The following is a 12,892-nucleotide window of genomic DNA, read 5'->3' on the forward strand; positions in this document are numbered from 1 at the left end:
TATCAAAACAGATGTTCCACAGACTTTATAGACTTCTGGGAGGTCATCTCATCTTTCTGAAAGCAGCCTGGAATTTGAATTTAGTTCCTCTCATAATTTTATGTTCTCTGAAGTCACTACGTGGGACATTTTAAATTTATTAGCAACTTTTTCTTGTTCTTGGCTTTTAGGGAGATAGTAATTTCAGTAAAACTGAACAAAAATTGTATGCTGTGTCACCTAGAGGCAGAGGACTGAACAACTTTACTTGCCTGGTGATAAATCTAAGGCATGTAAGTGTTTTAATGCTTTCTTTGGAACTTTGGAGTCATATTTTATAAAGGACATAAAACCCTGCCTTCTTTTTTAAAGCAAAGTGATAATTAAGGCAAGAATGAACTTCATAATATAACATAAAGGAGGCTGACTTCAGAACAAATTGAAAAATTTTGCCTCTTGCTACCTCTCCCCCTACTTTTTGCTAGAATCTAGGTGAGGCTCAAGTCTCATTTTTATTCTGGGTTAAAGTTTCTTGTGGAGTTGGGGAAGCTGAGGACTTTGCCAGGACTCCCTGGAGTAAGAGCACGTTACGTGTTTCTTTGTTCATTGTAGTTCAAGAATGCCTTGAAGATGATGTGGTGGTAATGGTGTGGCAGAACCAGCTGTGATATTTCCCTATCTCTACTTTTTCTTTGGGTTTCAGGGAGGTGCAGGGCACAACCCCTTAGGTGTTGGCTGGAGACCAGCAGTCAGTGAGCAGCCTGGTGGACCTGCTAGCCTGTCCGGTAGAATTTTCTAGTCTCTCCTGTGGTGGCAGAAGTATTCTGTGTCTGTACTGGTCAATATGATAGTTTTAGCCACATGTGGCTACTGAGTTGTTGAAATGTGGCTGGTGCAGCTTAGGAACTGAATTTCTAATTTTTAAAAAATTTTAATTTACTTACATTTAAATGGCCACATACGGCCAGTGTCTGCTGAATTGGACAGTGTGGCCGAGCTGATGGCTCGTCTTGGGCTTTCTGGAGCACAGAGCGGGCAGGTGCCCACCCTGCCCTTGCTGGGGCCCCTCCACCACCGTGGTGAGCGTCCACAAGCAGATCCTTCTTGTTCAAACACAGCACCCATCATTGCTTCTGGAGTGGCTGGAGATGGTATAGGACTTTGTGGAATACGTCCTCCCTGTCCTTCAGGGATAGGGGTGGGGAGAAGGAATATAAAAAAGCAGAATGGTATTGGATGAGATCACGTAAGTGTTATGGTCTTAAAGACCCTTGATGTTAAAACATATGATATTAAACTAGCCTATTTAATGCATTATTTTATAACTGAGGATGAAAGAGAATTATCCTGGAGAATAGATTTTGGAAGTAAACATGGTGAAATAATCATTTCACTAGTGTTTTGAAAGTAGGGGTTCAGTGAGGGACCCCCTTTCTCTCCCTAAGGAGAGTTCCTTGTTTATAAGGGGTGCTTTTAAGGGTTTTCTTCATTTTTAAAATTTAAGAGTGGATTATTGAAGGCTGGCTACGTGCTGTCACATAAATATCAACGGCGTGTGTGTTGCTCTGGGGTGGAGATCGTTGAGGAGAGGGCTGCATAGCACAGGGTCTTCACATGACCGAGACAGGGCCGTGGTAAGGCCACTGCTGGGTGTGTGAGCAGGGCCCCCTGGGCCCAGCCTCAGAGCTCTCAGTTGGGGTGTTGGTGTCGTGAAGTCTGCCGCGTTAGGATGATACCTCACATTAGAATGATCATCCCCGGTGATACCTTCGGAGAATGATTCGCCTCCGAAGAACTGCCCGTCCCAGCAGCCTTACCGCTGCGGGGATGAGCTGTCCCCGCTGACTTTGCGGAGAAAGGTTTTTAAAAAGATTTGTCAATTGATATTTCTGTGGTCATTCTGCCACTCTGTCTCGTAAAACTAAATGGAGCCCGTGTGCCCGGGACTATGCCTCACTTGCCATCTAAATGAGGAGGAAAAAAGTGTGTACGCGGACGAAGAAAACTAACAGTAAAACACACCGTGAGATAGATCCCAAATGAGTGGTCAGACTAAACTCGCATCTCCCCCAGGGATCCTCAAAGGCATAAAGGCCGTGGGGTGGAGGAGGTACAACGCGTACTCTTTGCGGCTCCAGAAGGCAAAACTAGAGGGGAGTCTTTAATTAAATGAATGGTTCTGGGAGGCCTGTCTGTGCAGAGCCCGCTGGTGATGGAGAATGACTTAGGAGAGGAAGGGTGAACAGAAAGCGAAGGTGTGACAGTGGCTGCCCGTGGTGGGGAGACTCATTTTGGTCCATGGGAGGGGAAGCTTCCGAAATTAGAGGAGGTGGCGGTGAGGGGCCCCTTCCCTGGAGGTGTCCCCAAGGAGACTCCCTGGGCACTCAGTGGGAAGGAGGGGACTCAGGCTGGTGGGGCAGGGGTCAGCACATTACTGACCTTGGGCCAAGTCCTCTTCCTGCCTCCTTCTATAAAGTCTGGTTGGCACCCAGTCGTGTCCGTGTGTTTACGTGGGGACGGCTGCTTTCACAACGTCACGGTAGGGGTGGGTAGTTGTGATGAGACCTAAATCATTTACTCTCTGCCCCTGTGGAGAAGAATGTGAGGGCCCCAAAGAGGATTGGATGCAGGGATACGTCAAGTCTTCTCGCATTCTCTGAATGTAAGAGGTTCAGACAAGAAACCTGTGGGGAGTGGTAGGGGAGCTTCCTGTGAGAGGTGGGCTTGGAGTTGGACCTTGAAGGAAACTTGCTGGTCCTGGCGGAGAAGGCCATTCCGTATGACCACCGGGACAAGTCTCAAGGGGAGTAAGTCAGTGGAGCTTGGATACAGCATCCAGACTCACTGCAGCATCCACTCATTTATTCGTTCATTCATTCATTCATTCATTCATTCTTTGTGCCTCCAGCACATGGTCAGCCGGTGTAGACAATCATCTAAGCCATTTCTCTGCCTTCTCTGGGTACAGTCAGCACAAATTCTGGCATGAGCTGTTGGCATTTTGATAAAAACTTTGCTGGTATGGTAGGAAATGCTCATCAGGTTCAACGTTTATAATTGAGTTTTATGGAGTTATTTTAAGTATAATAGTCTCACCTAGACACAGCTGAGAATTTATTCACATGTTTGGCTCAATTGTGGGATGTAAGAAGTGGTTGTTCCAAAATGAAAACCTCACTGTATCTGCAGGAGATGCAGCTTGCGGTGTTAAGGATAGGACGCACATTGCTATTCATGCCTTTTTAATTGATTAGCCTTTAAGGCTTCTGAAAGCCTTTAAAAGTTGTTTTGTCAACATTAGACCAGCTGCTGTGTAATTATGGTAGCTCTTCTTGCAGTTAAATTCTTTTAATAACGTGTTCAATCTGCCGATGCCAAAGTGCTTTGAACCTGTGATATATACTATAGAGAGCTTTTGTTTTTACTTACAGATGGTTGGTGCCGTTTTCTGGGCAACTCTGTAGAATTTTCGCAGAAATTTCAAAGATGGATTACTTCGAATGGGAGGCAAATGAATTTGAACATCAGGTTACTCCTCCCCCTATAAAAATTGTTCATATGTGACTTGAATTTTGAACTTGACTCATAACAACCTAAATATGCTCATTAAAAAAAACAAAAAACAACTCTGCTCCTTGGAACGTTTTAAAAGCTCTGTTCACTGACTGTCCAGCTTGCAAATCAAAACTTTCTGGCATCAGTCAGATGGTGGTAAAAGCAGTGGGGCTTGGGATGAGGATCATTGCTTAACGAGGAACCAGGCACGGTGGTTCTGCCTTCTGTGCAGGGAACTGAAGCTTCGCTCAGAAAATCAAATACAACTTTAGCAGCGTGTTTTGCTGTTTTTAAGAGGAGTTCTATCCTAAAGTCTGGCACAAGAAGGTAAGACTAGATAGGGGCTGGTATCAGAACGATGCGAACAGAAGATCCTGTGCTTCTTTCCTCTAGTCCCCTATCCTCCCCACACACTTTGTGCCCCACTTCTGTGGGCAGATGGCACTGGTGCTTAAGGCAGTAAGAGGTGGGGTGGTGATGCTGGCGGCTATGGCGGTTACCCCCGATAGCCCAGGCCATTTAGGTAACTTCTTCCCTGTGGCATTTTAAGAGAGAAAAGGCAAAGTCATTTAAAATAAAGGCACAGAGCATCAGCCCCTGTAGGAACAAGAGACCAGACGAGGCCACAGCTGGCTCTTTCTGGCCTCTTTTGTCCCCTGTGTATTAAGGAATGTGTCTCTGTTGGTGGAAAACCGCGATGTGAATCCCTCAGCCACCTGGGCTCACCTTTTCTCTCCACTTTGTGGAGTAAGGGGGCTGGGAGAGATATTGACCTTTAATTGTGTGAAAAAGCCAATCTACTTTGAGTTTGAACAGAAGCGCAGGCATATTAATACTCTGCAAAATCTGGAGAAGAAGCTCACCTGGACAGTATCGGCTTACATAGCCTCTGGGCCCGCTGAAAACTGTCTCTTGTGCTCACTCACCCGGGAAGTGGAAGTTTGTTTGCCTTGGGAGCTCTTGAGTCCTGAGAATTGCTCATTTGGGAGGTTTGAGGACCAATGGACATGTAGGTGGAGAGTACTTGTGTGTTGTAAAGTAGCCTTGAGATACTGTTCTGAAGAGAACTAGAATTTGTTTAATTAAAATTGGCCGAAATTAATTATATTGTTTCCTGTGGGACAAAACTTGTTCCTGGTAAATGGCTTCATCTTTTCAAAGTTATATTGAATGTTGTCAGAGTGTTTTTAATATTTTAGGCTTGTGAATAGACTACCCAGAGGTGACCAAGAAAACTAGCACGAGTCTCAGGGTTCTATCTCTAAATATCCAAACTTGTTAATATCATTCTACACTTTTTTGGTGACATCACCTTTTGCTAAGGTACATAGTTTACATTGATCTGATAGGAACTAAGTCTGCCTTCAAGTGTCAAGTCTAATTTCTTGCATGAAACCTGGTCTTCAAATCAGTTTTATCACATCCACATTATACATTCTGCTACCTGTAATGCTTATCACATTAGCCTTTTATAAGCTTTATCAAAGTCTTGCATATAGTTTTAGAAAATTATAAACTCTCAAAATTTCTCTGAGGGCTGCAAAATTGTTTTTGTTACTCTCGCAGAATAGTCTCACATTCTCTCGAGATTGCGTTGAGTCAGGAAGAGGAGATGTTGGCTTTTCCTTCTGGTGCTAAGACTTGATTGTCATAAACCCACATGCATATGTATGTACACATATACATGCATATGAGTGAACAGTTCCCAGGAAACCCCACGATCAGCATGACAAAGGACTTGTGCATGCTCAGAAGGCTGGAGTCAGGGAGGGCTTGGCTTCTCAAACTACCCATCCCTCTGAGTCTCCTGTTATGTTCGAAGGTACTCAGGCATAAAATCTTTATTATTTGTATCAAGTATTTTGATTCTTGTTTATAAATGGCAAAAACCCAACTCAAATTAGCTTGGGAAAATTTATTTTGAAGGACTGTCTCATGTGTGGAGCAGAATGGATCTTTTTCTTACTCCTAATTTATTCTATTTGGACTCTATAAGGATTGCTGGGTCTGTACGCTTTATATTTTTATGGTGTTGGACTGTGCCACCTCTCCCTTACATGAATAAATGGAAAATAGTTGAAGGAAGAGTCAGACAGTGAAACTGCTGGAAGGCCAGGTCTATAGTTGGGCCTCGCTAGCAGGGACTTGAATGCATCTGGTACTCTCCCCATCTTTTCATTTCTCTCATCTTGTTGGTTTCATTCTTTCTTACTGCAGCCCAGGTGCAGAAAAGGTGACCTCAAATGCTCCTAAGATGGACACATCTCATAGCTTGTGCCACCACATGGGACTGACTCATGCTCTCTCTCTTCCCAGAATCAATAGTCCTGAAGAAGAGAGCTGATTGGCCCAGCCTGGGACAGATGTCAACTTGGACCAATTAGCTGTGGCTGCGGGTAGGATCACGTTGTACTTGTCATTGGTGGCTCCTGTCCTGTGTGCCAGTAAAAGGAGAATCAGTGTGGGCTGGAGAACCTTGAAACACATAAGATGTTTTTCTTCCCCATCCATGGACACCTCACCTCTTTCTCCCCACCTGTGACTCCCGGCCTCTTCCGGGAGCCTTCTGTTTTGGTCACTTCTGCCTTGCCGTGCCATTGCTTTTCATGGTTTGGTGAAGACCCTGGGACAAGACCTAGCGTAGACAGAAGGAGACTCCTGGGTCAGTGATTTAGAGCAGATTTCTTCTGGTCTTTTCCCTTGAGCCCCAGTGATGCTCATCTTCCTTTTTGGAATGCAGAGAGGAGCAGCAGCTCGGGAGAAGCAAGTGAAAAGGTCGAATGACGAAGCTCACAGCCTACTTTAGGCCCAGCAGATAATGCCCTTTTCCAAAGGCTAAATGTTTTCTCAGGGTGAATAGATCAGTCATGAGGCCCAAATTTCATGACTACCTTAGGAGATATTTGAGTCTTTATGTATGTATAACATGTACAACAGTTGGTGAAAATGTAGTTTCGGTTTTGCCTTACTTCCTAATTTGTTTTCATTATTCAAATTCATTTGCATATACTTTCAAGGCTAAGCAAGTTTTCCAGGCCCATTTAACATGTAACTCTTAAGAAATTTCCTGGGATTCTCTATGTGTTCACTTAAATAGGAGTCATTCTTTAGTTCCCAAGTTAATGGTGCTAACTCACTCACGTTCTGCTTCTGACAGCCATGCGGCAGTAACGCGTCCCCAAAGGAGTTGCAGTGGATTTTTAAATCTTGTGTTTTCAGCTGCTGCCTCGTTATCCCACCCTGATTGGCATTTAACCATTGAATTAGATTTTTCTCTTACTAAAGAGAGCTTTGCGGGCTTTAACTTCAAGTGCCTATATCACAGGCTGAGGTTTGCATTATAATTGACTTTTTGCTAGAAAAGGCATTGTCTCCTAGGACGGAGGGAAGATTTAGACACAGTTCCCTGATTCTCTTCTTCAGGGTTCAGGGGAGTGTGCTTCGGGGTGGTTCTGTAGGTGAACATTGTAATAACAGTCTCACGCGGCACATGTTAACATGCTAACTTTATTTCTGCTGTCAGTGGTGATCATATTCCATGAGAGCTGTTTCTCTGGGCTTGTTGACTGATGTGGCCATAAATATGTCCCTGAAGGGTAAAACTGTAGCTGTTTCAGTACTGATGGAACAAAAATAAATGTCCCACTGTTTTAGTATTACAAATTATAATCTTGCTGCGGCATGAAATTTAGGGTGGTAATAGTTTAATTCTACTTTTTATTGACATGATGGAAGAATAAATAGAATTAAAAATTCTAATCAAATAAGTTTTGCTGACCATATTGTGTGCATGGTTCATTCTTTGCCCCTTAAACCATGGAATATATTATATTTCAAAAACAGCAGCACTTTTGGATGTTCTTACCATTAATTTTTTGATAGTAAATAAACAAAACTTGTTTCTCTGGGCCTGTACATGGATTTTGAGGAAAGGAATATACGTTCACCTTATGAAGCCCAAATCGTGTACTTGATGTTTCTTCTTCTTCTTCTATCACCATATTCATTCAGTCAGTCAACAAGTATCAATCATGTACTTGCCTGTTCTACCTCTGGAAACTGAAAACTAGAGAGAGACATATAAGAAGCTTCCAATAAAGAGCTACAGAAATCATGACAGAAGGTGCGGTGGGTCACAGAGGAGGGAGTGGTCAGTTCAGATCAGGGAAGGCTTAACCAGAAGACGACAGCTGAAGGGCACCGTCTGACCTGGGGAGGACAAGAAGGAAGAATGTGAACCAAGACGCAGACATAAAGCAGCACAGTCAATTGAAGGAAGTCGTGTGTTTGAATAAGGTCAGGATGAGGGCGTGTGTAGGTAGAAGGGAGACACAACAGAATGGGTAGAGGTCTACCCAGTGAGGTGTTTTATATCTATATGTATACAATATATATGTCCTAGTTGGACACACATGCATATACATATATGTACATATGTAAGAACATATGTGTGTATCCAATTATGGAATATGGATTTTGATTTTAGATATTAGTAATTTGCAGTCTCTTTGTTATCTGCTTCTAAATTTAAGAGGAAGATGAATACTCCGTATACTGGAGAAGTGCAAGGATCTTGTGGGATAGAGGAAAGGGGCGGGTTCATCATTTGAAAAACCCACAGGATGATTGTGCTAAGTCCCCATGCCCCACCCCGCTGAGAATTACAGCCAGACTCAGCGGGTGCCGCTGAATTGTTTAAAGTGGGGGCTTGATGTTGTCCTGTAATATCAGTGACCTCATTAGAGAACTATCTCGATTTACTATTCTCTAAATAAAAGACTTTAAAAATTAGTTACTTGCCTTCTCCATCTCTAGGCTCTCATGAACCCCTGTGTAATTATTCAATATCCAAGAAGAAAAATCATTTGTTGCCCTGTTGGCACAAACACATTTTAAAGACTAATAGGAAAGGAGTACTTGGGGACTGAATAAAACACCGAAGTTGGAACAGAAAACACAAGCTACTGTCTGTAGCTTCCCACCTTTGATTTTCATGACACAGGTCATTTCTAGGACCCCTGTGCCTGGTGCATGGTAGGTGTGCAGTGACAGTGCCCTTGTCCTCCCCTTTCAAGCTCTAGCTCTTTTTTGAAAATCAGGTCCCCTCAAAGTTTCTGTTAGTGGCTAATGTCAAGAGTGACTGGGAGAACTGTTTGAAGAAAATATTGAGAAGAAAATGAAGACTCAGATGTCAGACCTATATAACTTAGAATGAGAGGGGAATTTAATGGTTGCCTAATACTCCAAATCTTGCACTTCATAGATGGGGAACCCAGGGTCTGGGATTTGGAGCAGCTTATCTTAAGTCACTAATAAATGTGGGGAAAGGACCAGAGCCTGGGTCCTCTGACTCCAAATATCACCTCTTTCTAGTCTCTCAGACTCATCAATGTCATTTCTGCATGCTTTCTCTTCTCACTAAACAATCATAGTTGGCCCCCATAAAGGTTCTCATCAGCAAATCTGAAACATATCCCTCACTCAGCTGCCCCCCTCTATGTCTGAATTTTGGACCGTTTAGAGGCACCAACATCCACCAGCTGCCTGAGCGTCACTTTGTCTCCCTCCTGTATTGACTCGGTCACTTGGTCCTGTTGATTTCACTTTGGAAACGTTTCTCAAATCCACCTTTGCTTTCATGTCCTCTATTCCTTCCTTGGCTGAGTCTTCTTTTTTTCTCTGGACTATTGAAGTAGCTTGTAAGTTGGGTCTGCCTTCTGCAATTCACTCTCCTCACTGCCGGCAGAGTGTTTTTTGGAAAACATACATCTGAGTGCGGGATTCAACAGCTTTCATTGCCTTTTCATTCTGTAAAGTCCCTCTCCCTTGCTGTGGCCTTTTATGATGTGGCCTCAATATCCCTCTTCAACAGTTTCTTCTGTCACTTTCTCCCAGGCTCTAATCACACCAACCTGTTCAATATTCCCAACTTTTTCATGGGCTTTCCCATGCCCTTCACCACAAGTTTAAGCACATATCAGTGCTCAGTTCTATGCATTTGCCACTCTTATCATGAGGCCTCCTCTTCCTTTCTTGGATGAGATAGACGAATCCAGAGCACTTTGTTTATACTTCTCTAATAGCCCTGAGACTGTTTTCAGGTGTTCGATATGTACTGGAATTTTTTTTTTTTTTTCTGTTTTACTCAGTAGTCTGTGAACTGTTTGAGCTCTGCAGTTGTATCAGATTCAGTCTTGCATCCTTGGTTCCCATGGTAGACTGAATAGTGGTCCCCCCAAAATGTTCACATCCTAATTCCTGGAACCTGTGAATGTTACTTTACATGGCAGAAGGGGTCCTTCTAAGAGGAAGACAGAAGGGTCAGGGGCAGAGAACGTGGTGTGTTGGGGGAAGCAGGGGGAGAGAGGAGATAATCAATGGAAGCAGAGGTTGGAGTGAGTGCTTTGACATCCGCTAAGGCATGCAGGTGCCGCTAGAAGCTAGAAAAGGCAAGGAAATGGATTCTCCCTCATAGCCTCCAGAAGGAACACAATTCTGCTGACACTTGATTGTAGCCCATAGTTTATGCGGAACTATGAGATAATAAATTAGTGTCGTTTGAGGCAACTAAGTTTGTGGTCATGTGTTGCAGTAGGAAACTGTTATGGCCCCGACACATACCTGACCTGCAGACGGACTCAGTATATTTGCATCTTATCTTGATTAAGCAGAGTCGTTCCTGATGCTCCATCAATGCCCCGCGTAATTATGGTAGCTCACATTTCTTGATCTTTCGCTGTGTGCCAGTCACTGTGCTCAGCACTTAATATGTGATCCTCAGCATCACTCCAGGGCTACGTGCTCTTTATCATCCCCATTTGGCAGATGAGGAAACTGATGCACAGCATATGCTAGTAGTTTGCCCCACAGCACATTAGCCATAGGTGACGACACAGGGACTTGAAGTGAGCAGCCTGGCTCCTGGGTCTTGGTTGCACCTCTGTGTCTAGTCTAACCTCATGCTCAAGGCACATGTATCGAGTCTACGTGTGTTGGCCTTGTGTGACAGGACGTGAGGAAAACTGGAAGAGCTCTGATTGAATATTGATTCTTCACTAATCAGTTGGCTCTGTAAATTGGGCAAGTCAGCTAACCTAGATCTGTGTGCCTGTCTTTGCCAAATCTTTCTTTTTCTGTTTACATTATGGGGTTGGTGTGAGGGTCAAAGGATAAGTCCTGCGATGTATCAGGCACGACACTTATTCTGTTTATTGTTATCGATTTGGCTGCTTGTATATCGTTCACAGTCCCCTGGACCAGGGTTACGTAGTGATGAGACACGACGTCTGACTCATTTGGTAAGTAGGTGCTTAACCTACTTGATGAACACGTTTGATAAAAATGCCCTTTTGCCCTGTTGGTCATCATTCCTGTATTTTGGAATTCACTGTATTCACTGATGCTAAAAGCCTGAGAGCTCACAATTTAGTCTTCGGCATAGAACATCATTTTTTCCCTTTTTCCCGCACTCCTGAGAGAATATTTGTGTCCTGTGGCCCACAGGAAGGTAGGGCTGATGAAGGTTTGCAGTGCTTTCAGCAGCTTTTCAGGGGGGTTCTTTGGAATAAGGGAACAATTAATCCCTTGAGGATACTTGTCATTTGTGGTGGAGAATCTTAGGCTTGGAATGAGCTGCAAACCCCGGGGAGTCCTGACTCAAGAAGATCGGAAGTTTAAAAAGTAAGCCATTGAGGTGAATTTTACTTTTTTCCCCTGTCCTGCCTTAGCCTGCAAGGTTACTTTCCTTTACAGATGTTTAATTGCTCACTGTCTGCCATTTGATTTTGAGATTAGTTGAGATTACCAAGACGGTGGAAAGCTAAGACGTGACCTGACCAGGCTTGAACCGACTGGCAGGTTCTCAACTTTTTAAAATACTGATGAGCTGCAGGGAGGCTGGTTTTGGCTGAGATGACACCCGGCTTTTTGCAGCACCTTGTCATGATTTAGTGTTTCTTTTATTTACCTGTCAGATATTCCCATAGCACAGGGTCTACAGAGCACAAGTGTTTTATACATGCTCAAAGCAACTCAAGCTATCCTGGATGGTATGGATCCCAACGTAGAATGATGCTGGCACAGGCATTCCATGTACACACTTCTGCTCCTCGATTTCATTATTTCCCTTGATGGGTTCTTAGACATAGAATTAGTTAACCAAGAGGATGAGCTTTAAAACAAAAACAAAAGCAAAACTGAACAAAATGGGGGAAAAAATGGCGCAGATTAAGGATTGCTTTCCTTAAAGATTGTATTAATTTACACTCCCACCAGTAGCGGATGAGAATTCTTATCTCACTGCAACCTTGCCAGCGCTCACCTCTTCAATAAATATTTAGGGAGTTCTCACAATCTTTCAGGTTCAGACATTTTGAAAAGTTTTCAAAAGTGCCCCAGGTGATTCGAAGTGTAGCCAGCTGAGAATCGCTGGTTTGGTTGATGGAAGAAAGATAAGAAAGGAGCTTTTCTCTCATCACTTCTCTGTAGTCTAAATGTCTCTCCCTAGCCCCTTAAAGTAGAATAGATCAGTTTCTTGAGGTCATTCCTGTTTTGTTTTGTTTACATAGCACAGGCTCTTCCCACGAGCAGCCTCTTCACACACTCAGTCTAATACCACCTTGAAGCAATAATTCATAGTAGTGTCAACATTAGGTTTAGTAATATAATCCCCTGCCCACACAGCGCTTTCCAGTGTTCAGGTATTTCTTACGAAGGGTGTTACCTTTCAGCTGAACAGCATCTCCTTGCTTGCAAAGTGCCTCACTAGTATTATCTCATTTAACTGTCTCAATAACCTTGTGAATCTGACATTTTCACTCTTTTTACAGAAAAGGAGGAAGACTACAATTAATAAGCAACTTTTCTCTAAGGTCACACAGTAGTGATCATGTGTTAGGAGCTGGCTCAGTGCAGGTCTTCTGACCTCAGGCTCAGAGTCTAATGCTGTGCCGTAACCTGCCATTGGGATTTCCCTAGTTCGGCCCCTGTTCTATTACACAAATGGATCTGGTTATTAGATTGTTTTAGGTTATTTTATTTAGCATCTGCAGATTTTACCCTGCTTCCCTTTGCTCATTTTCTTCCCTAAATGCTCATCTAGAATTCTAAGCATCTAGAGTAGTGTTTCTCAACCTCTTTTTTCATTCTGTCTCCCTCCCCAAGGGAGGAAAATTAATTTAATTTAAATTCTTTCTAATGAGAGAAATTAAATGCTAAGGAATAAGATCTTGTCAAGCAGGACTGAGCTTTGGAGGGCCACCATCTATTGTTACGTGTAAGTTTTTATTTTGGACTCTTAACAACCAGTTTTCATCTTGGGGGCTCAAAAATCCTGTAAATGGAAAAACTAATTTAGATG

General features: G+C 43.3%; 1 protein-coding gene across 4 annotated transcripts in view; it reads left to right on the forward strand.

Moving 5' to 3' along the window:
- The window catches only part of LYPD6 (LY6/PLAUR domain containing 6), a 114,262-nt gene that overhangs the window by 14,511 nt on the left and 86,859 nt on the right, over positions 1-12,892 (forward strand). For 2 of the 4 annotated variants that reach the window (XM_074363628.1, XM_074363626.1), the window contains exon 2: positions 5,851-5,930. The exons of 1 other annotated variant lie outside the window; for it this stretch is intronic. The gene's annotated coding sequence lies outside the window, so the exon portion shown is untranslated. Of the gene's footprint in view, positions 1-3,675; positions 3,862-5,850; positions 5,931-12,892 lie in introns of those variants that run through there. One more of the 4 variants, XM_010950263.3, reaches the window with a different exon arrangement.

Source organism: Camelus bactrianus, chromosome 5 (assembly GCF_048773025.1).
Source record: "Camelus bactrianus isolate YW-2024 breed Bactrian camel chromosome 5, ASM4877302v1, whole genome shotgun sequence".
In the NCBI taxonomy this organism is placed as follows: Eukaryota; Metazoa; Chordata; class Mammalia; order Artiodactyla; family Camelidae; genus Camelus; species Camelus bactrianus.